Source organism: Heterodontus francisci, chromosome 3, assembly GCF_036365525.1.
Source record: "Heterodontus francisci isolate sHetFra1 chromosome 3, sHetFra1.hap1, whole genome shotgun sequence".
NCBI lineage: Eukaryota > Metazoa > Chordata > Chondrichthyes > Heterodontiformes > Heterodontidae > Heterodontus > Heterodontus francisci.
Window position 1 is genome coordinate 79,352,223 of NC_090373.1, and position 23,788 is coordinate 79,376,010.

Here is a 23,788-nt window from a genome sequence, read left to right on the forward strand (position 1 = left end):
TATAGTTCTGAATGGTTATAGTTATGGATCAAGCATAAAATGGCACAGAATGCATGCAATCCAAAGAGACTTTTTATTGAGGAAAATAAAAATGCAAGAACTGCTTCTTTTAGTAAAAGGGGAAGTGTTATTATTCTAGCCACGGTCCCAGAGGACCATAGTCATCGCTTTCCATTACAGAGAGACAGTTGGTGATGTATAGTTTGAGGGTCACCACCCCTCAAGTGTGGGGTAAGGCGACGAGACAAACCTCCATGAACTATCACAGCTGGTAACCCACACTGTTGGCGACTTCCTGCATCACACGCTAGATGTGCTTGCTAATCAACACATTAACACATTAAAGGCAGCCTGGAAGTAGGCTTTGGGTAAGGAGGTTCCTTGTAGATATGGTGTCACAACATTTCACTCTAATGATTTAACAAATGACGAGATAAGACGGTTGGGAGAGAGTTGGATAGAGGGATTAGTTTTGGAATAAAAACAGCAAGTGCTGGAAATACACAGCAGGTCTAACAGCATCTGTGGAGAGAGAAACAGAGTTAACCTTTCAGTGCAGACCCGAAATGTTAACTCTGTTTTTCTCTTTCGACAGATGCGGCCAGACCTGTTGTGTATTTCCAGCACTTTTAGTTTTTGTTTCAGGTTTCCAGCATCTGCAGCATTTTGCTTTTATTTTAGGAATTTGTTTAGATTGCTTTTGGCAAAAGCCAACACAGTTGTTGAATAAAATAAAAGTTGTTGAATGTCCCCTTCTTTACTGTAAACCTCAGTCATTAACCAGAACTTTACTCTGCGGTACGATCATTGCCAAAAGTATGGTGGAGTAAATTCCACCCATTCGTTGGCATTAGGGCTGACCCTGCTCCTGGCGCTATCACAGCCTCGGATATGGAGTTTGCCAAGTTGAGGCAAAAAACTGCATGCTCCTGGAGGATTTAAAATGTCAATTCCCAGTGTAACTTTGGGGTGGGGGCAGAAGTTTGAACAAGAGCCCATTTTGTTAGCTTTCCAGAGGTCATTACACTTCCAAGATACTGTGCCAGATGTCATGGGCAACATTGAGTAAGTATGTCCTATTATGGACAGGTCTATCCAAATAACACATTAAAGAAAGAAAGACTTACATTTATATAACTTTTTTCATGGCCCCAGGGTGTCCAGAAACAATTTACAGCCAATGAAGTACTACTAAGCAGGCTTTTGTCTCACTTATGCAGCAGCTTTTGTGGGCAAAGATAACACTGATTTTGGAACCAATGTCAAACTTTTTTTTTACTTACTTTTCCTTTCTGTTTCTTCTCTCTCTCTCTGAATCCAGTCTGTCTTTCTCTCTCTTTATTTCTCTTTCTGTAGATGATTTGACTGTAATTCACTCTATTTCCTTTTCCATCATCGCACGTTTCTTTCTCAATCCTTAAATCTCATTGGTTAAGGAGATAGGCTGTTGGCCCCATCATTCACCAAGGTCCCTGATGCCCGATTGACCTTGCCACGCTGTTATCCGCTCACACTTCCAGCAACTTGCTGGGCAAAGAAATTTCAAGTTGAAGGGTGAAGGAAAAAACGGTTGAATAAAAGAGTGCATGCGGTATGCCCAGCTACAGCAAAAAATCTGTGACACTGCTTCCCAAAAATTCTCTCCTGAAGCAACAACACCTCTTTAATTGAGCAACCATATCACAGAAAAATAATACTGTGTAAGGAAACAGGGCCACGGTTCAGTTAATGTGTTGATTTCAAAGCTTCTTTGCAGAGGAATTTAAAACTTGATGGGTTCACATCAGATCAGTGAAGAAGTCTGTGTGAGTGTTCTCACTGTCAAATCCAGTACACAGCTCCAATGGTTGCCAGGATCCCAGTAATGTGCTTTGGGTTTCTAAATAGACCTCAGGGACAAATACAATCATTTTTTAAAAATCATAATAATGATTAAGAAATAATCTATTTCTATTCGGAAAATGGTTAGAGCCTTATGTTATAAAAAATGTTCAAAGCAAAGTGCCAAAAAATTTAATTGCTTTGCAAAGTTCCTTTGGGGGTAATTCTACAATATATACAGAAACATAGTCCAACAGTGACCTGCCAAATAATATGCTTATAACTTTGTTTCATTTGTTTTATGGTTCAATTGTACTTGTGCATCTCTTCAAAGTAGCAAAAGCAGCAGTAAAATTTTCAAACTTCAATTATTGAAGGGGAGTGGTATAGAGGGAGGGAAATGAAACTGCAGAGACTATAACCCACCTGGTGTGGAAAGGGCAAAGGTTATGAAAAAAGAATTCATACTTCATGCTCCATGACCAAAATTATTTAACTCGAAAATGTCAAGTAAATTAATGTATTATGTCATTTATTTGACAATTATCATACGTGCTACATATTGAGTACACTACCGCTTGTGAAATAAACATGCACTGTATGATGTACAACTTCCTTTTCCTGCTGGAGTCCAGCTGCAGTTATCCCTGTATCCTGGATGCTGTAAATTAGCCCTTTGTAGTCCAGGAGGATTCAATCAACCACAGGTGTGAGCCTGTGGAGACCGGACTGGGATTAGGTAGCAACATTTGATATAAGATCCAAAAAAGCATCAGTAATCTCCAGACCACATGCAGTTGGTCTTTGGAGAGAGCAAAGGAAAACCCTGATGAAATGTGGCAAAAACCAAGGAATGCAATTTTAAACATCGACATCTGCAAGAACGAAGAAACCAAGTCTTCATTTTACAATGGTGATGTCAATGAGAATTCAAGACAATGAAAGAAATGTGCCTGAATAACTTAAAAAAAACACTCCATCATGAACACATATGCAAAACCACCACAGCCATCCAGATTTCACACTTTATTTTTCCTATATACTTGGTTATTTTGTAGCTGAAAATTAAAAACTTTATTTCGAAAACCTGGCCCCAATATCTAGGGGGAGGTTGGAAGGGTATGGGTGAGGCCAAAAATGGCCGAAGTACCTGGCAAGGCCAGGGATGCGGAGGTCCCACTGAAGTTAATGGCAAGACCAAATTCAAGTTTTTTTTCCCCATTTCTCATCTGACAGCCAGTCAAATGGACAGCCTAACTGGTGGGCAGGAGGAAGCACCAGTGGTAAAAATCCACAACCAGGGACCCTTAGAGATGGTCCAGAACAATGGGAGGTTCAAGAGGCCCACAATTGGAAGGCCACAAAGGCCCATAATCGGGACACCTGGGGGGAAGGTCAGCGACTGGGGCAACTCCCGAGTTTCTTGACCCCTGGAAAACCAGCAGCAGTGAATTTTAACTCAGTCTCCCAATTGCACTGTAAAAGCCCAATTTAAATTGTTAATTAAGTGTCCCACTTCTGTACGGCAGAACGCTTGGACACCCCAATATCCAGCAGCATAACACAGCATTGGACATGTACGTGGTGGGCTGAGGGTGCATTCCTTGCATTTTATTTATTGAATCTGATCCTCTCACACCCATTGGGCTGGATATTAAGAACCCGCCACCGATCTCGGCTGTCCGTCCCCAGCAATGGTGTCAGCCGCCTGTGTGCAGGTGTTGGCGCCATTATTAAAGGGTAGCCAGCACTGCCACCTAATTTAAATTTTTAAACACATACCTGCAAAATTAAATAAATAAATTTCTTATGCCCCTTTCCAAACCCCAATAATGATTATATTAACTATTTGCCCTTGCACCCACCCCCCAAATCATTTACCTTTTACATCTGACCTTTCCCCGCAAACTGCACAAAATTTGAAGTTCAACCATTCCCACTATCCCCTACATGTGTATTTCAACCCATTTCACCCCCCCCACCACACTGAAAGTCCTACCTCCTCCCCCCTCCCCACCAGTGTCATGCCACTTTCCCTGGACAGGGAATTGAAGGCGAGGGAGTGCTGGCCGCCGTGCCAAAGATCACGGCAGGCCCTCAAGATTGGAGGTAAGTCTATGTAAATGCTCATTTTATTCATTTGAATATTTTAATTGAGGTCTCATTGCCCAGCGACGGGGGTCCGCCACAGAGCCTCACCGCCTCTGGGAGGATCAGGCCAGGCCCTCCCGGCGTTAAGGTCCGTGGCGGGCCTCATCCAGACCCATCTTCAGGCCTCCCCCGCCATAGATAATGGCGCTGGGAGGGTGTCGATTTTGGGGTGGTTAATATCAAGGCCCATACATCTAAACTAAACTGATCCACTTTTAGCAGCTTCTTGATGCAACAGTGGGGTTAATGCTCTGCACGGTGTAGTACTGGACCACACAGAGAAGGAAGGTCCCAGCTTTGATTCTTGATCTGTGTTGAGTTAGCTGATGTCAGCTGAGATGCATTGGAGACAGCACAATTTGTCTTAGTGCCTGTTACGCCAATGTGCTTTGTCGAACGATAATTTTCTTTAACCCACTGATTGGAGATCTGACTTTATTTATTTTTTTAAAAGACATTTAAAAAAGATGACTTTGCTAGCAGCTTAGAATGTTCACCTAATTTGTAACACGGTATTCTACATGCAAGGACTGTGAGGAGGGAAATGAAATGTCTGCTAATTCCCCAGCAGGAACCAAGGCCCAGGAAGCTTAAGGGAACTGTTTGTTCTGTTTCTTTTAGCAAGAAGAAATACTACTAACTGCTATGTTTGAATTGCTGAGTGACTGTCATGTGACAAGCTCCTCCCCATCTGTGGTTTTAAGCTAGTACTTTCTCTGCAGAGGAGAAGCAACTGGACTCTGACATGAGCAGACCCTAAGTGGGGTCCCTCTCTCTCTCTCTCTCCATTCCAGCTTGAAAATTTTCAAATCCTGCCTGTTGACTGACCACCTTTGCATACTCTGGCGGCAATCAGAAACCCCATTGGAGGAAATCATCTGCATCACTGTCTCCAAGAAGACCCACTGAACCAGTCATCTACCTCTTCAAACTAAAAACCTCAAGAGGACCAAACTTAGCTAGAAGCCAGCCGAATCACCAAATGGCACAGACTATACACCCCTTTTTTTTACTATGGACTTGAACTCAACCAATCTACCTTTCCCCACAATGTAACCTATTTGTGTGTATAAACCTCCAAAGTCTTGTTTCTTACTTTTATTAGTTCAGTTTAAGTATAATAAAATTAACCTCTTTATTAACGCAAGAAAACCTGTCCGATTGGTTCTTATTATGATCATAGCAAGTAAGTAATCATAAACCTACTGAATTGGCCAGTACATCCACTTTAAGAAAGAATTAAACCTGTTGTGACTAAATAAGGAGAGGTAAAAGAGGGAAGACCTTTGACCCCTCCTCCGTGACCATAACAGTACCCCTAAACTAAGAAGGAGAAAAATCAACCAGAGTTCCAATTCATATCTTTGCTGGAAACTACACAAGGTGAGGATAAGATCAGTCTCCACTACGATGGTTTCTAGGGTCAATAGCCTTCAAACATCCATTTTCTAAATTCACTGCAGCTTGCAAACATAGAAATAATTGCACAGAAGGCCATTCAGCCCACCCTGCTTGTGATGGTGCTGGCTATTCGACTAGAGCTACCTATTCTAATCCTTTTCCCCCGAATCTATTTATATTCTTCCTTTTCAAATGCTAATTCAATCACCTTTTTGCTGATGTTATACTCTGTGCCTTTCCACAATCCAAAGTATTCCACACTCCCATACAGAGCTGTGAAAAAATGTTTCCTAACTTTCCTCTTCACTCTTCCAGCGAAAATCCTGAGTCTATGGCCCGATATTTAGAGGAAAGTGGGGAGGGCGAAAACAGCCGGAGAATCTGGTAGAGCCAGGGTCACAGAAGCCTACTGAAATGAAAGGCAGGACCTTATTAACAATTTTTAGCTCAATTTCCTGCCCAGCAGCTGTACAAATGGCTGACTGGCAGGAGGGAACACTAGCGGCAGGAGGCCACAGTCAGGAATCCTTGAAGAAGGCAATTGGGAGAGATAGGAGAGGCGTTGCAATCGGGGGGTGGGGGGGGGGGGGGGGTGGGTGGTGGAGGGCAGGGGATGGGGAGGCTGATGATCGGGCCTGGGGGGAGTCCAAAGTCTTCCATGAGGGTCTAAGGGAGACTGCTGCTCCTCATGGCCTACAAGAGCACAAGAAATAGGAGAAGGAATATGGCTGATCAAGCCTGATCCACCATTCAAAATGATCATGGATGATCTGTGGATTCAACTCCACTTTCCGACCCACTCACCATACCCCTTGATTCCCTGAAAGACCAAAAATGTGTCTACCTCAGCCTTAAATGTTTTCAACGATGGACCATTCATAACCCTCTGGGGTAGAGAAATCCAAAGATTTACAAACCTTTGAGTGAAGTTATTTCTCCTCATCTCAATCCTAAAGGACCGGCCCCTTATCCTGAGACTGTGTCCCCCTGTTTTAGATTCCCCGATCAGTGGAAATAATCTCTCAGTGTCTACCCTATCCAGCAACTTTAGTTCTTATATGTTTCAATGAGATCGCCTCTCATTCTTCTAAACTCCAGAGGATACAGGCTCAATTTACCTAAGGTCAGAAGTGGGGATGTTCGCTGATGATTGCACAATGTTCAGCACCATTCATGACTCCTCAGATACTGAAGCAATCCGTGTAGAAATGCAGCAAGACCTGGACAATATCCAGGCTTGGGCTGATAAGCGGCAAGTAACATTCACGCCACACAAGTGCCAGACAATGACCATCTCCAATAAGAAAGAATCTAACCATCTCCCCTTGATATTCAATGGCATTATGATTGCTGAATCCCCTACTATCAACATCCTGAGGGTTACCATGGACCAGAAACTGAACTGGGGCAGCTTTATAAATACCATGGCTACAAGAGCAGTCAGAGGCTAGGAATCCTGAGGGGTGTAACTCATCTTCTGACTCCCCAAATCCTGTCCACCATCTACAAGGCACAAGTCAGGAGTGTGATGGAATACTCTCCACTTGCCTGGATAGGTGCAGCTCCAACAACACTCAAGAAGCTCAACACCATCCAGAACAAAGTAGTCCGCTTGATTGGTACCCTATCCACAAACATTCACTCCCTCCACAACCGACGCATAGTGGCAGTGATGTGTACCATCTACAAGATGCACTGCAGCAATGCACCAAGGCTCACTTGATAGCACCTTGAAAACTGGCGGCCTCTACCAACTAAAAGGACAAGGGCAGCAAGGGGTACCTTTGGTATTAAAGGAAGGGATCAGTGTAGTTGTGAGTAATAATATAGGTGTAATAGATCATGATGTAGAATCAGTTTGGGTGGAAATAAGGAATAGCAAGGGAATTAAATCATAGGTGCGGTGGGGGGGGGTCTATAGGCCCCCGAGGAGTTGCCTCTCTGTAGGACAAAGTATTAATCAGGAAATAATGGAGGCGTGTAAGAAGGGCACTGCAATTATCATGGGTGATTTTAATCTGCATATAGACTGGACAAATCAAATTGGCAAGGGTAACATGGAAGACGAATTTGTAGAGTGCATCAGGGATTGTTTCTTCGAACAACACATTGCCGAACCTACGCGGGAGCAGGCTATTTTAGATTTGGTAATGTGTAATGAGGTAGGATTAAGAAGAGATCTTATAGTTAAGGATCCTCCAGGGGAAAGCGATTATAACCTGGTAGAATTTCAAATTCAGTTTGAGGGTGAGCAACTTGGGTCTCAAACCAGTGTCTTCAACTTAAACAAGGGCAATTATAGAGGTATGAAGAAAGAGATGTCTAAAGTGGGCTGGGAAAATAGACTAAAGAGAAAGTAAGTAGATGAGCAGTGGCAGACATTTAAACAGACATTTCATAACACTCAGCAAACATTCAGAAGGAAGGACTCGGTGAGAACGATGAACCACCCGTGGATAACAAAGGAAGTTAAGGAGAGTATCAAATCAAAAACAAAGGTGTACAAAGCGGCAAAAGCTGTTGGTAGGCCAGAGGATTGGGAATTTTTTAGAAACCAGCAGCAGATGACTAAAAAACTAATAAAGAGGGAGAAAATTGATTATGAGAGTAAATTGGCAAAAATTATAAAAACAAACAAGTAAGAGCTTCTATGAGTATATAAAAAGGAAGAGAGTAGCTAAAGTAAGTGTGGGACTCTTAGAGGATGAGAGTGGGGAATTAATAACAGGGAACAGGGAAATGGCAGATAATTTGAACCAATATTTTGCATCGGTCTTCACTGTGGAGGACACTATAAACATCCCAACACTAAAAGATGAGCAAAGTATAAATAGGAGGGAAGAACTTGTAACAATCTCTATCACGAGGGAAAAGGTGCTTGACAAACTGATGGGACTAAAGACAGACATGTCGCCAGGACCTGATGGCCTGCATCCAAGGGTTTTAAAAGAAGTGGCTGCAAAGATAGTGGAGACCAAAACTCACTGGATTGGAAAACCACTAATGTGACGCCTCTATTCAAGAAAGGAGGGAGACAGAAAGCAGGAAACTGTAGACCAGTTAGCTTAACATCTGTCATTGGAAAAATGCTTGAGTCCATTATTAAGGAAGAACTAGCAGGACATTTAAAAAAAATATAATGCAATTAAACAGAGTCAATGGATTTATGAAAAGGAAATCATGATTGACAAATTTGTTATTGTTCTTTGAGGATATAACAAGCAGAGTGGATAAAGGGGAACCAGTAGATGTTGTGTATTTGGATTTTCAGAAGGCGTTCGATAAGGTGCCACATAAAAGTTTATTGCACAAAATAAGAGCTCAGGGTATTGGGAGTAATGTGTTGGCATGGATTGAGGATTGGCTCACACACAGAAGGCAGAGAGTTGGGATTAATGGGTCTTTTTCAGGTTGGAAAGCCATAACTAGTGGGGTGCCACAAGGATCAGACCTTGGGCCTCAACTATTTACTATCTATATTAATGACTTGGAGGAAGGGACAGAGTGTAGTGTATCCAAATTTGCTGATGATACAAAAATAGGTGGGAAGGCATGTTGTGATGAGGACACAAAGAATCTGCAAAGGGATATAGATAGGTTAAGTGAGTGGGCAAAAACTTGGCAGATGGTGTTCAATATGGGAAAGTGTGAGGTTATCCACTTTGGTAGGAAGAATAAAAAGGCAGATTATTATTTAGATGGAGAAAGACTACAAAATACTGCAGTACAGAGGGATCTGGGTGTTTTTGTACATGAAACACAAAATATTAGCATGCAGGTGCAGCAATTAATTAGGAAGGCAAATGGAATTTTGGCCTTTATTGCTAGGGGGTTAGAGTTTAAAAATAGGGAAGACTTGTTCCAACTGTACAGGGTGTTGGTGAGGCCGCTGCTGGAGTACTGCGTACAGTTTTGGTCCCTGTATTTAAGGAAGGATATACTAGCATTGGAGGCAGTTCAGAAAAGGTTCACCAGGCTGATTCCTGGGATGAAGGGGTTGTCTTAGCAAGAACAGCCAAACAGGTTAGGCCTTTATTCATTGGAGTTTAGAAGAATGAGAGGTGATCTTATTGAAACATATAAGATTCTAAGGGGGCTTGACAGGGTAGATGTTGAGAATATGTTTCACTGGTGGAGATATCTTGAACTTAGGGGACATAGTTACAGAATAAGGGGTCACACATTTAAAAGTGAGATGCGAAGGAATTTCTTCTCTTAGAGAGTGGTGAATCTCTGGAATTCTCTACCTCAGAGAGTTGTGGAGGTTAGGTCACTAAATGTATTTAAGGAGGAGGCAGATAGATTTTTGAAATCTCGGGGCGTTGAAGGTTATGCGGAGCAGGCCCAAAAGAGGAGTTGAGGCCTGGGACAGATCAGCCATGATCTTATTGAATGGTAGGGTAGGCTTGAGGAGCTGAATGGCCTACTCCTGCTCCAATTTTTAATGTGCTTCTTATGTTCTTAAATGCATGGGAACACCACCATCTGCAAGTTTCCCTCAAAGCCACACACATTCCTGACTTGGAACTATAATCGCCGTTTCTTCACTGTCGCTGGGTCAAAATCCTGGAACTCCCTTCCTAACAGCACTGTGGGTGTGCCTACCCCACATGGACTGCAGCGGTTCAAGAAGGCAGCTCACCACCACCTCCTCAAGGGCAATTATGGATGGGCAATAAGTGCTGTCCTTGCCAGTGACGCCCACATCCCATGAATGAATTTAAAAAAATCTCTCATCATTGGACAACCCCCTCATCCCAGGCACTAATCTAGTGAACCTTCGCTGCACTGTCTCCAATGCAAGTATATCCTTTCTTAAAAGTGGAGACCAAAACTGCCTACAGTACTCCAGATGTGGTCTTGCCAAAACCCTGTACAATTGTAACAATACATCCTTATTCCTGTATTCCAATCCCCTTGTAATAAAGGCCAACATGCCATTTGCCTTCCTATTTGATTGTTGTACCTGTATGTTAACTTGCTGCATTCCTTGTACAAGCACACCCAAGTCTCTTTGAACATCGACACTTACAAGTTGAAAATCTTTTAAAAAATATTCTGGTTTTCTGTTGTTACGTCCAAAGTGGATAACTTCACACTTCCCTGCGATGTACTCCATCTGCTATCTTGTTTCCCACTCACTTAACCTGTATCTATCTCTTTGCAGCCTCTCTGTGTCCTCCCCACAGCTTACCTTTCCACCTTTGTATTATCAGCAAACTTGGATACATTACTCTCTGTCTCTTCATCTGAGTCATTAATATAGGTTGTAAATAGCTGTAGCCCCAGCACTTATCCACTATTTACTGCCTGCCAACGTGAAAATGCCCTGTTTATGCCCACTCATTGTTTCCTGTCTGTTTACCAATCATCTATCCACGCTAATATATTACCTGCAAATCCATGAGCCCTTATCTTGCCAATTAACCATTATTGTGGCACCTTATCAAATGCCTTTTGGAAATTCAAGTATCCGACATCTATTGGTTCCCCTTTATCTACTCTACTGGTTACATCCTCAAACAATGCTAATAAATCTGTCAAACGGGATTTCCCTTTAATAAAACCATGTTGACTTGCTCTAATCATACTGTACTTTTCTTCATACTGTAATCATACATACTAATAAAAATGCCAACTTTAAGGGCATTTAAGTGGTCATTGGATAGACATATGGATGAAAATGGAATAGTGTAGGTCAGATGGTTTCACAGGTCGGCGCAACATCGAGGGCCGAAGGGCCTATACTGCGCTGTAATGTTCTAATTCTAATTTTGTAAGTGCATTGGTAAGACTTGCTTAATAATAGATTCCAGTGTTTTCCCAATGACTGATGTGAGGCTAACTGGCCTATAGTTCCCTGTTCTCTCTTCCTTTCTTGAAAAGCAGTATAACATTTACCAACTTCCAATCTGATGGGACCGTTTTGGAAAATCATAGCTAGCTCATCCACTATATCTGCAGCTATCTCTTTTAGAACCCTAGAATGTAGGCCATCAGGCCTTGGAGATTTGTCAGAATTTAGTGCCTTAAGTTTCACCAATACTTTTTCTCTGCTGATATTAATTTCCTTAATTTCCTCACTCTTTTTAGCCCCTAGGTTACTGCCTATTTCTGGTATGGAACTTGTGTCTTCTACTGTGAAGACGGACATTTCTTCATTCACCATGATAATTTTTCCTGCCTCTGCTTCCACAGGATCAACGTTTACTTTAGCTACTCTCTTCCTTTTGATATACCTATAAAAACTCTTACAATCTGTTTTTTATGTTAGTGGCTAGTTTACTCTCATTCTATTTTTTCCTTTTTTATCAACTTTTTGGTGGCCCTTTGCTGGTTTCTTAAACACTCCCACTCCTCAGACTTGCAACTCTTTTTTGCAACATTGTAAGCTTTTTCTTTTAATCTAATACTATCCATAACTTCCTGAGTGAGCCACGGATGAATCTTTCTTGCTGAGTTTTTGCTTTTCAAAGGAATGTATTTCTGTTGAACATTTTGAATTGTTTCTTCAAAGGTTTCCCACTGTTCAATTACTGCCATACAAGGAGCTCTGAAACTGCCATGTACCTTGTGGACCCAGCAGCTTCTGTCTCCCTTTCGCTGCTGTATTTCCCAATGCTGAGAAACCCACAGAGAAACAGTCAATTTGAAAAAGGGCTCCAAATTTCACCAAGGGAGCATGATTGAAATTTATTAATGAAGTTTCACGCAGACGCCACAGAAAAGGCAGTGGGCGTGTGTGGGCATGTTGGGGTCGCATTCCCTTATTTAACTCTGTTTCACCCACCCTGACCCTTGCCTGTCAGATTGGGGAGGGATAGGGTTAGCATTGAAGCAAATCTACAATTGCCCAATATGTGCCGTGGTGAACAAGAGTCCATGCCAAGAGCATACATTTGGGAATTCTGGCCCTTATGCATCTTGTTAGCAATCAGTGGAAACAATCTTTCACTACCAGTAAAGGAAAAGTAATATAAAAGAGCCACTTGGGCCAGGTACTGGAGGGCTGCCATGCTGGAGAATCTGTACTCCTGTGTGAGTCACCACTGTCAGGAGAAATAAAGGGAGAGAATTAACAGAAAACATTCAATTGAGCAGACTGTCAACGTGCTGAGAGTCCAGTTGCCAGAAAAGAAAGACTTGCATTTATATAGTGCCTTTCATGACCACAGGACATCCCAAAGTGCTTCACAGCCAATGAAGTACTTTTGAAGTGTAGTCACTGTTATAAAGTAGGAAGTGCAGCAGCCAATTTGCACACAGCAAGTTCCCACAAACAGCAATGTGATAATGAATAGATAATCTCTATTTTTGTGATGTTGATTGAGGGATAAATATCGGACAGGACACTAGGGATAACCTCCCTGCTCTTCTTCGAAATAGTGCCATTGGATATTTTAAATCCACCTCAGAGAGCAGACAGGGCCTTGTTTATCATCCTATCTGAAAGACGGTACTTTTGGCAGTGCAGCACTCCCTCAATACTGCACTGACGTGTCACCCTAGATATTTATGCTCAGTTCCTGGAAAAATAAGAGAATTTTTAAATTTACTTTCCGTAACAAATATTTCACTTGTTTGTGAGGTATAACAAAATTCTCAATGTCACATATTTGGTCTTCTGAATGAACCTGCAATATCATCAGATCATATTTTACAGACCTGTTCTACTACAGTTTGCAGAAATGCATAATGGTTTAGGCTTTGCCACAATGCAAAATGTGAAGTGTGATTTGGGAGCAAAGCTGCCTAAAATCTAGTCAGAGTAAGTGATTTGGAAGCTTACCCTATGGTTCAGTGACTTAATGCAATTTGCAGCTTGGTCATGTGGACCAGGAAGGCCCCAGATTTGATTCTCTGTCTGGGTTTAGTTTGTTGATCTCAATGGGGCACTAGAATTGGCCTGACAATGGATTAGGGCAGGTGTCTCTGAAGGACCCTTGCAGCTGCTAGTGGTTTGTCTTCACTATACAAAAACCTGTCACCTGCTGTAATTCTGCTGGCAGAGCAGACCAATTGTAATTTTGCCACTGTGGTCTTAAAGGGACAGGCTTGATTAAGCACAACTCCACTTTTGAATAGACAGCTTCCTTCAAGACTATGATTATGTCTATGAGAATGGGCTCTGAACACCTCCTCACGCCTCCTTACGCATCCTGTTATATAATAATACATTGTGCATTACCTGTTTTAATATTCCTGTCATAATAAAATGGCATCCCTTCCAATTTGTTATGCCAAGATTAGGAGGTAATTATGGCATTATGTGATAGCATAAAATGGGTGATAATCATCAGGCTGTTTTACAACTCTCCCAATTTTTATTTCTATTGTTTCAAAAAGTGTGGTACCACCTACAGATCTGTCAGAGTGACTGGATAACTGCATAACTCAACCAGTACAAAATGGAGTTTTAAAATGAAAGTAAGAGATTTCTAGTGATGTCATGGCACACATAAAAAGGTGAAGAAATATCTTAGGGACTAGCCATTGATTTTTGGAATAAATCTTCCCCACAGAGCCAGTGGAACGAACAGGACATCCAGGTGAGTGCCCAAACAAAATAGGGTTACAATACTTTAAAATAAAAATGGAAACTGTGCATCCCATCTTCTAGCTACTAGTCCCAGGATAAACCTAGAGCCTTAACAGTGACAACCTCGGTACCTCTGTTCTAGCCTTCCATCCAATTTCACTAAAAACATGGTCCTTTCCCTTTGATATTTGCTGTCTGCAAGTAAGAACATACTCTCCAGCTCCAATAACACCAGCAACAACTTGTATTGATATGGGAGCTTTAACATAATAAAATGTCCCAAGGCACTTCACAGGAATGTTATAAAGCAAAATTTGACAGTCACATAAAGAGATATTTGGGCAGATGACAAAAAGCTTGGTAAAGATGCAGATTTTAAGGACTGTCTTAAAGGAGGAAAGTGAGTTAGAGAGACAGGGCAGTGGTCACTGAGCACAGGAATGACAGTGAACAGGATTTGATACAAGTTAGGACATGGGCAGCAGAGACTTGAATTATCTCAAGTTTACGGAAGGTAGAATTGGAGAGGCTGGACAGGCGTGTGTTGGCATGGTCAAGACTGGAGGTAACAAAGGCATGGATGTGGGCTCTGCAGCAGCTGAGCTGAGACAGGGCAGAGGTGTTATGAAGGTGGAAATGGGCAGTCTTAGTGACAGTGCAGATATGCAGTTGACAGCTCATCTCGGGGTCAAATCAAAGTGACTCCTGACAACACAGAGCATGCTCAGACTGATCCTGGACGTCATCAATGTGTGCAAACATCTGTCAGCCTGCCAGTATGAATGAACACATGCGCACACGTGACGTCACCACGCCATGATGTTCTCACCCCTCAGTAACTGTCTCCATTCACCTGTCTCCATTCAACAGAACAGCACCCTGTTCCCTCCCACCATCCCTGCTTCAATCACTGCTTCACCCCGTTCGATCCCCACCGCGCCGCTGTCTTCCCTCAGCCACTTGCTCCGCCCGCCTGTTTCTCCATCCCCCCCCCCACTTCCCCCCAGCTACTCGCTCATACCCTCGACGCTTTCTCCCTCCCTCTCCTCCCTATCGGCCATGTGCCCCCTAAGCTGCTCACTCCAGACCTTGCCACTGCTCCCTCCCACTCACCTGGGTGATCGTTCCCTGTTCCTCTCTTCCCCCTGCCCCGCTCTCCCCCTCCCTCCAGCTGCACTCCTATGTCACCCCGTCACCACTCGCGGCCTCCTTTGCTTCTTCGGATGGCGCGACGGAGAACGATCGAACATGAGAGCAAGTGGCCAAGAGGAGGGAAGTGGCGCAGCCTGGAGCTAATGGCTGGAGGGGCGGGGTGGAGAAGCGGGGAGCGAGCAGCCAGAGAGCAGGGTGGGGGAAGCGGGAGGCGAGCGGCCAGAGGTGGAGGGAGTGGCGAGGCCAGAGTGAGTGGCTATGGGAAGGCAACGGGGAGCCAATGGCGAGAAGACGGGCACTGGCGGGAGCGGAAAACATAAGCACAATGGCAGGAGGGAGCGGGGGACTGTTGGGGGTGGGATGGAGGCGGCGATCGCAGCCACTGAGGGCATTTTCGGGTTGAATTTGTTTTTTGTGATAAATTGAGTAGCACCATCTTTAATGTTGGCAGCTGCCTGAGACGCGCAGAAAGTGATGTTTCAGTGGAAGAGGTTGCATTTGCGTATCTGCTACTACTGTGCCATCTAGTGGTTGCATTGGCAGCAAATGTAGCTGGGTCAAATATGACGTCAAGTTTACGAACAGTCTGGTTCAGTCTCAGACAGTTGCCAGGGAGAGGAATAGAGTCGTTGGTCAGGGAGCGAAGTTTGTAGCGAGGATCAAAGACAGTGGCTTCTGTCTTCAAATATTTAATTGGGGGAAATTTCTGCTCATCCAGTACTGAATGTCGGACAAGTGGTCTGACAATTCAGAAACAGTGGAGAGGTCGAGAGAGGTAGTGGTGAGGAAGAACTGGGTGTCTCAGAACCTGATGTATTTTCAGTTGGTGTCACCGAAAGGCAGCATGTAGATAAGAAATAGGAGGGGGATCCTTGGGGGTAACAGAGGTAGTTGTGTGGGAGCAAAAAGAGAAACCATCAATGGCAATTCCCTGGCTGTGATTAGATAGATAAGAATGGAACTAGTCCCACCCAGCTAGACAACAGTGGAGAGGCATTGGAAGAGGATGATATGGTCACCCATCCAGGCCCAGATCCCCCACAGAGTATATAAAGCAAGAAGTGCTCAACTTTAAAAGTTCAGCACTGACAGAAAGAAAGAAGGGAGGACTAGCATTTTATATAGTGTCGTCCATGACATCAGGACATCCCAAAGCACTTGACAGCCAATGAAGTACTTTTTGAAATGTAGTCACTGTTATAATGTAGGAAAAGCAGCAGATTTGTGCTCAGCAAACTGCCAGAAACAGCAATGAAACAATGACAAGGTAATCTGTCTTAGTGAGGGGTAAATGTTGGATCAGACACCGGGAAGAATTCCCTTTTTCTTTAAAATAGTACCATGGAAACTTTACACTCGCCTGAGAGGGCATACTGGGATTCGGTTTAACGTCTCATCCAAAAGATGGAAAACAGCTTATCCTCCATTTGGGGGACAGGGGAGATGGTGGCAAGTGGTAATGTCTCTGAACTAGTAATCCAGAGGCCCAGGCTAATGTTGTGGGGACACAGGTTCAAATCCCACCATGGCAGCTGGTGGAATTTAAATTCAACTAATTAATAAGAAAATACAATCAATTACTGGAATTGAAAGCTAGTCTCAGTAATGATGCCATGAAACTATTAACAATTGTTGTAAAACCCCATGTGGTTCAATAATGTCCTTTAGGGAAGGAAACCTGCTGTCCTTACCTGATCTGGCCTACATGTGACTCCGTATTTGGGACTTTTCGACAGGCAGTCTTGATCAGATATTGGGATATATGAAACAAATTATGGACCAAGTCTGACCATTTCCATTACAGGCACCATGAATGATAATTGTGACCTCCTACCTAAGATCTTCTTGGCATTTCTTCGTGGATGAAGAGTTTGAGAAGGTTGTGGTCATCGGTTGCAGGCCCGCTGGTGGCTAGTCAGGCCTATCTCTGACCGGTAGATTCTCCCACAGCAGGTACAAGGGAAGGTGTAGTCGCTGCTGGGGAAATTGGATCTATCCTTCTCCTCCTTTTCTCTTTCATGCTGGTTCTTCACTCTGTCTCAAAGGTGTCTGTAGCCCTCCTGATGTAGCATTTCCAGGCATCACGATCTATGGCCTGCGCTTCCCACTGACGATGGTTGATGTGGCACACAGAGAGGGACTTCTTCAGGGAGTCCTTGAAATGTTTGCATGGGGCCCCTCTGTTCCTTTTACCCATGGTCAGCTCTCCATATAACACAATCTTGGGGAGGCATCTGTTGTCCATCCAGGCAATGTGACCCACCCAACGCAGTTGGCTTTGCAGGAGGATGGCCTCGATGCTGGTGATGTTGGTTGTTTCCAGGACTTCAATATTTGTGATGCAGTCCTGCCAGTGGATCTAGAGGATGCTGTGGAGGCAGCGCTGATGGAAGCGCTCCAGAAGGCATACATGACGGCAGTATAGGACCCATGACTTAGCGCCATACAGAAGGGTGATGAGAACTATGGCTTTGTATACTTTGAGTTTGGTCTGTGCTCTGAGGCTGTGGTTGCTCCACACACCTTGTAGAGTCTGCCGAATGTGCTGTTTGCTTTTGAGAGCTATTGTACAAAAACAAAGGAGAAAAATCAGACTGCTCCTACCTAAGATATATAACAGCAAATGACCGCATTAACACCATTTTTCCAGGATCTCCATATTCTACTGCCAAAGTTCCTGCGGACGAGTGGGAAAATTCCCATGAAATTTAGCCTCCAAGATTCAAAAGCCTGGATTTTCTACTCCCACCATTTGTTGTAGTAAATGAGATTGAATTCCATTCTGCCAGAACTCTGCACTCTCTAACACCTGTCCCGTTTTAAAATGTTATTTCTCTTAGCCAGTGGAAGCACTGATCCATTTTTGAGTTGTTCCATGTAAACGAAAATGGTAATGACATGGTTGCAATATACATCCCATTTTCCATCATTTCCATGCTTATGCAAGGTTGAGTTCTTGCTTGTATAAACAAGGTATCTCGGGTTGCTAAGTGCTGTAAAAAGGCACTAGTGAGTTTAAAGAATCCAGCTGCCATCTTTGTAGATTTCCAGAAATCTCAGGGTCATTCTCGCACAACAACACCTGATAAGACCTCCACACCAGAACATACAGGCAGAGAGGCACACTAGCTCCCAGGTGTAATGCTTTAACACTTGCAAAGTCTGCACTTTACAAAGGTCCACTGTGTTAGGTCCACCTGCTGCAACCTGACTTATAGCCTACCTTCACCATAGGCACGTACTGTCAATGGCTCTTAATGCCTCAACCACCCTGAACATTTATTCAACTGGATCATTCCAAGCTGCCACTGAGATCACTAACATTCACCAGTCGTACGGACTCATATGCCTGCTCCCTAATAGCCAGAAAATCCTAAATAAAATCCTAGCTTTGATAGCTCCTAACCAAATCAACCAGATCAAACAGACTTTTTTCTATGGGGCATCAGCCAATCGGCAACACCAGATGGCTTTTTAATGTGGCTTACCACTGTTAAAACATCAATAATCTGGCATTGCTGCTCATTCAAGTCGTGGAGAAGGCTTTCATCAGGTGGAATGGGATTCCCATCCCTATGCTTAAGAGGAAGGCCTTTATGGAGGCATTGAGAAATTATGAAATTCCACAGCATACACTAATAGTCACATTTCTCCTGGGAAAGCATCAATCAGTCTGGGTCCCTTTCCCGGTGGTCCATATAGCAGTGTCCTTAAAACATATTCAGCTGGCCTCAGACACCGGAAACATCAGAGGAATGTATGATGGCATGAAGAGAGCTCTTGGGCCAACCATCAAGAAGATCGCCCCCCTCAAATCTAAATCAGGGGATATAATCACTGACCAACGCAAACAAATGGACCGCTGGGTTGAGCACTACCGAGAACTGTACTCCAGGGAGAATGCTGTCACTGAGACTGCCCTCAATGCAGCCCAGCCTCTACCAGTCATGGATGAGCTGGACATACAGCCAACCAAATCGGAACTCAGTGATGCCATTGATTCTCTAGCCAGCGGAAAAGCCCCTGGGAAGGACAGCATTATCCCTGAAATAATCAAGAGTGCCAAGCCTGCTATACTCTCAGCACTCCATGAACTGCTTTACCTGTGCTGGGACGAGGGAGCAGTACCACAGGACATGCGCGATGCCAATATCATCACCCTCTATAAAAACAAAGGTGACCGCGGTGACTGCAACAACGACCGTGGAATCTCCCTGCTCAGCATAGTGGGGAAAGTCTTTCCTCGAGTCGCGCTGAACAGGCTCCAGAAGCTGGCCGAGCACATCTACCCTGAGGCACAGTGTGGCTTTCATGCAGAGAGATCAACCGTTGACATGCTGTTCTCCCTTCGTCAGATACAGGAGAAATGCCGCGAACAACAGATGCCCCTCAACATTGCTTTCATTGATCTCACCAAAGCCTTTGACCTCGTCAGCAGACGTGGTCTCTTCAGACTACTGGAAAAGATCGGATGTCCACCAAAGCTACTAAGTATCATCACCTCATTCCATGACAATATGAAAGGCACAATTCAACATGGTGGCTCCTCATCAGAGCCCTTTCCTATCCTGAGTGGCGTGAAACAGGGCTGTGTTCTCACACCCACACTTTTTGGGATTTTCTTCTCCCTGCTACTTTTACATGCGTTCAAGTCCTCTGAAGAAGGAATTTTCCTCCACACAAGATCAGGGGGCAGGTTGTTCAACCTTGCCCGTCTAAGAGCAAAGTCCAAAGTACGGAAAGTCCTCATCAGGGAACTCCTCTTTGCTGACGATGCTGCTTTAACATCTCACACTGAAGAGTGCCTGCAGAGTCTCATCGACAGGTTTGCGGCTGCCTGCAATGAATTTGGCTTAACCATCAGCCTCAAGAAAACGAACCTCATGGGGCAGGACGTAAGAAATGCTCCATCCATCAATATTGGCGACCACGCTCTGGAAGTGGTTCAAGAGTTCACCTACCTAGGCTCAACTATCACCAGTAACCTGTCTCTAGATGCAGAAATCAACAAGCGCATGGGTAAGGCTTCCACTGCTATGTCCAGACTGGCCAAGAGAGTGTGGGAAAATGGCGCACTGACACGGAAAACAAAAGTCCGAGTGTATCAGGCCTGTGTCCTCAGTACCTTGCTCTATGGCAGCGAGGCCTGGACAACGTATGTCAGCCAAGAGCGACGTCTCAATTCATTCCATCTTCGCTGCCTCCGGAGAATACTTGGCATCAGGTGGCCGGACTGTATCTCCAACACAGAAGTCCTCGAGGCGGCCAACATCCCCAGCTTGTACACACTACTGAGTCAGCGGCGCTTGAGATGGCTTGGCCATGTGAGCCGCATGGAAGATGGCAGGATCCCCAAAGACACATTGTACAGCGAGCTCGCCACTGGTATCAGACCCACCGGCCGTCCACGTCTCCACTTTAAAGACATCTGCAAACGCGACATGAAATCCTGTGACATTGATCACAAGTCGTGGGAGTCAATTGCCAGCGTTCGCCAGAGCTGGCGGACAGCCATAAAGACAGGGCTAAAATGTGGCGAGTCGAAGAGACTTAGTAGTTGGCAGGAAAAAAGACAGAGGCGCAAGGGGAGAGCCAACTGTGCAACAGCCCCGACAAACAAATTTCTCTGCAGCACCTGTGGAAGAGCCTGTCACTCTAGAATTGGCCTTTATAACCACTCCAGGCGCTGCTTCACAAACCACTGACCACCTCCAGGCATGTATCCATTGTCTCTCGAGATAAGCAGGCCCAAAAGAAAGAAAGAAAACAAGGGCTCAAAGTATCCTTCAGAAGGAGAAACTGGCTGATGTCAATGAGAATACATGACCATTCACTTCTCTGACCCCCTCCCCACCACCACCAGCTACATCAGAAAGAGCACCCCAACTCAAAAATATCCTGAAAAAGAGTTGGTTAGCCCTTGTATAATCCTGCCCAGCAATACTGTGTCCCCATCTGTTGTGAAGTGTGTTCAACTGCTGAACAAACATCCACAGCTATGGCATCAATGTACCCTCTGGTAAGATAATACATACATACAATCATTGTATGAAAACTATGCACAATTTTCCTAATTTGTAAGAAAATGTTATATTTATAACTTAACTCATTTTAAATATTTGTTGATTTCAATTTATAACCAGTTTGCATTGACTGGATGCATGAAATGAAAATATTTTGTTTTAAATAAAGTTTAAAATCTATTTTCCTTTTAGTCAGCAGCTGTGGGAGCCATTAGTCTCTCCTGACATTAAAATCTTACTGGAGTTCAGATGCTGTGGAACAAAGCTCTGTTCATGCTTAATTGCACACATGCACAGATCTCTGTTTTCCATGGGCGGATAATGATGGGGAGCCAGCAGTATAGCTTGGGTCTACGTACCTGCGCTGCTCTCAGCAAGTCTGAGTTTCAAAGTAAAACCTGGAGAACAACATGACTTTTGCTTATTTCTCAGACATTTGATTAAACTTTGACATTTAATTGTTTAGCCACAGGAATTCTACTTATGAACATCACTGAGGGATCAAATAGCAGATTATATGGATGGAGCATTTATCAAAGCCCACATTTGTCTTTCAAGTTTGTAAACAATGTCAAGGAGATTGCCAAAAAAAAATACATCAATGGATAACAGCAAAAATTAAAGCAGCGAAGTTTGCTTTTAATCAAAGTACAGTATTTTACAAGCTGCTGTTTTCAGAATTTACATTATGGTTTGGGCTAACCTCCTTGTCCATTTGCTTAAGTAAGCAAAGGTTGGACAGAATCCAGTTGCCTGAATTGTTCTTTTAATAGCCAGGCAACTAGGCAATGATTTATATTGAGAAGAAGCCCTGAAGGGGCCCATCATATAGTGATGGAAAACATTTTTGGCGTGACCATCTGTTGCCTGGCCTTTCCAGTCTGCTTCTTATTACTGAGTAAAAATATCAAGACAGTTCGAAACAAGGAATCAGTACGACTAAATCATACTTTTAGACAAGTAATGATGTATTTTTTAATATCAGCATTTGTATCAATGTACTGAGACACATCATGTAGTTTTTGCTTGATATATTTAGAAATAGCCCAAACTTATTAAAAGGGCCAATGAACCATGGGGTTAATTTACACTTTAAAACATTTCATCGCCAGAAAAAAGGTTATGTTTATTCTAGTACCACCTGCTGCTTGTGCCTGACTTGCTTGCAGATCTCCTTCAAATCCAGTCATAGAGGGATGTGTGTGTGACCAAAAGATGACTTGGTCCTGCTTCTCCTCCAGCTGGTGATGTGATAGGGACCCAATTCTGGGACTCTCATTGTTGTGAGATCCTGATTGTAATTTGGAAGTCTGAACGACTGCATTGAGTGCTGAACACACATTGCCCATTTGTACTAGACAGTGAGTGGCTAACCAGGGGTCTTTAAATGCAGTCACACTACAAATGGACCCTAAACATTTTTAGCTTTTATTATTAAGGGGTCAGGAAGAGCAGGATTCCTTCTCCTGGCTCCACAAAAATCTTTAGGCCCCACAATACCCAATACTTGCCTACCAGGGCTCATCAGGCCTGGGATGGTTTCTCCCATTCATTTCCTGTTTGGGTCAAAAGTTGAAGATTACATTTGTGATGTTGAAGTATTAGTAGTGATCCAAATGTGCATAAGACAGACAACTTACTTTTGGCAGACAGCAGGACAATGGCAAATGGACACAATTAAAGTCACACATTCAAGGAATTGAGAGCACAGAACTGCAATCCAACATGAATTCTAGAGTGATACTATAGAGACCCACAATGAGTGGTGTGAGAGATAGACTGGGAGAAAGAAATGTAAACAGTACCCACAGAGACACAGCTCACGATGGATTGGCATTAGTTCAGCTTGTCAAAGTAGTTTAAATACCAATATGTAAAATATGATTCTGTATATTTGACCATTTCCACAGCAGGTGTCACAGACATAAGGAATGTTTATTTTTCCAACAGAAAATATTTTCTATTTGCAATACAAAATCAAATTCCATCAATTCACCTAAGTTTAAACCTCAGTTCCATCATGTAGAACTAATACAACTATGATTATTAACTGGGTCGCTAAATTGTATGCACATGGTTCTGTGTAGCTTGGCAGGGATGTTACACCAATGGTGTCAGTGTCATAAGGTTTTACCAGTTTGCTTTTGACACTTTTAAAAGATTTCTATGCGCTAAGGAAGTGCTTGTGTATTAATATAATACACCTGTAAATCTTGACTGTCATCTTTTATTCACAGACAGAAAGTATGGATATGGCAAAATTTCAATTAAGTTTGCTTAGAAACAGATTTGACATCTCAAAATAGAAGCCAAAACTCCTATCATCTGCTAGCTGCCATCTTTCTCAGTGGGGCTGATTTTCAGTCTATACCCAGAACCCCAAATAAACTGAATGGATACACAGTTAAAAATGAGCAGCTTACGTAGCCACTCAGAACTCTATCTTTGTGCACCATTTCTGCAGCATTCTGGAGGTGGCTGAGGCACCTCTTAAAGAAGGTGGGGACCTCATGACTTTATGAAAATCAGGGTCCAAAGGCGTCAATGGGTCGCAACTGCATTTTAACTGGAGCCTTCATGGGATAGCCGCTGAAGCAAATCTGCAGCTGATATGCAGACAGAAGAGGCCCTTCAAGATAAATGTCAACCTCTCCTCTGTGGAACCCACTGGGATGCTCCTCCAGGCTCCACAGGGAAAGTT